Source organism: Hipposideros armiger, unplaced genomic scaffold (genome assembly GCF_001890085.2).
Source record: "Hipposideros armiger isolate ML-2016 unplaced genomic scaffold, ASM189008v1 scaffold_78, whole genome shotgun sequence".
In the NCBI taxonomy this organism is placed as follows: Eukaryota; Metazoa; Chordata; class Mammalia; order Chiroptera; family Hipposideridae; genus Hipposideros; species Hipposideros armiger.
The window spans coordinates 626,136-628,089 of NW_017731428.1; positions in this window are offsets into that span (position 1 = coordinate 626,136).

Below are 1,954 nucleotides of genomic sequence, written 5' to 3' on the forward strand. Positions count from 1 at the left end.
TTTAAGTACCTTGTGAAAGAAGTATTTCAGCAAGCTGGGATGCACCTTCTAGGCATCCCCAGTTTGTAGCTCTGTAGGGAAGTGTGACTCAAGAGGGGTCATTCATGATTGCCTCGTAACTTAAGAAAAGGCAACCGGATTTCTAAGAACAGTTTCGATCTGAGCTACCATTTATTCTCAAGCATTTCCCCTTTATACAGCCAGGATGAGTTCAGGGTCCAGAAGGAATGTAGGATTATTGCGTCTTTAACAAAGAGACTCTTTTTTAATGTTGTGGCTGCAGAGACTGTTGTGACTGGGTATCGTGCAGGGCCTGGAACTGATAACAGGTTTCTTCTTACACTGACAGGGGTGCTGATCAGGTGCATTGCAGAACATCCCTACATTTGTAATTCTGAGAGCTGACATGTCTCTTCCAGGAGCACAGCCAGCCCTGAACCCTAGCAGCAAGCTAAGGGAACAAATAGTCTCACCTCATTTTTCTCCCTCCACCCACCGGTAAAACCCAATTGGAATCCAGAGGACGAGTCATACCCCTGATGTGGCCCTTACGTGATGACCCACCTGCCTGAGCACAGAGCAGGTGGACAGGAGTGGCAAGTGGGCTTGGGGAGGGAAATGGAAGATCAAGCAGAACTCCCGCCCACCTTACCAAATGGTACTGTAACTATTGTAATTTTGTAGTTGAGAACATTGAGACACGTTTAATAACGTAACATCACATGCCTAATTGGTGGAACAGCTTGGTCTTCATGACTCCGAAGCTTAAACACATTTTTCTATACTGTTTCATCACCATGAAATTCTATAGTATATAATTATTTGAAAAATAAAATACGTCACATAGAGGATTCAGCAAGCTGTACATGTTACACTAACTGTATAGAGAAACTGATTTAGGAGAGAGCTGCAGATTTATACATTCAACACATATTTCCTGAGTGCCTGTGGTTCTGTGCTCAGGGGTGACTGAACAGATAAGGTCCCTCCTTTCACAGGGACAGAGTTTGGGTCTAGCACAAGACAGTGTAGAAACAATATAAATGCACAAGGAGATTCTTTTAAGTAATACGTGATGTAGAAAACAAGCGAAATAGAGCCATGCTATAGAACAATGAGTCAAACTATTGTCCACTGGCCAAATCCAGCCCGTTGCCTAGTTTTGTAGGGTCTGTGAGCTAAGGATAGTTTTTACATTTTTTTTTCAATTGTTGAAACAATATCAAAGGTAGAATAATATTTTGTGACATAAAAATTATAGGAAATTTGAATTTCAATATCTATAAATAAAGTTTTATTGGATCACAGCCATATTCCTTTGTTTACATATTTTCTATGGCTGCTTTCATGCTACCATGGCAGAGTTCAGTATTTGCAACAGATACCATATGGCCTGCAAATCCTAAAATATTTATTATTTGGCCCTTTATGGAGAGGGACTGCTGGGGCTGTGAACTACTTTACACTGGGTGATCAGGCAAAACCTCTTGAAATGTATTGTGACATGGACGTCAGAGACAAGGGCTGAACTCCACCTTTAACTGGGTTGCCCTACAAAATTTTCTTGAAGAAATAGCCTAACAACCATTTTGCCTGTTCTTGTACCTCGTGAAAGGAAAAGAAATGGCACATTTCAGCCATCATGCGTTCATAGGCCAAGTTTCCAAAATATAGAAGTTGGGCTCCAGCAGAAATATTTCCAGAAGGTTATATATGAAAACAAGGAGAGGAATTACTGTTATAATACCATGGGTGAGCTTTTTCAGCCAAAGATTGCATATGTTATTTTGATTTTAGACCATCGGATAGATTAATCAGAACCCTCTATAGAAGTGTTTGAACCAAAGGAAACTCATCCTGTCTGCCAAAGGTCCACTGAGTCATTAACAGAATATAATAAAGATCTGAGGCTTTAGTTTTGGAAAAGTTGTCATAAATTCTCCCCAGAAGGAAC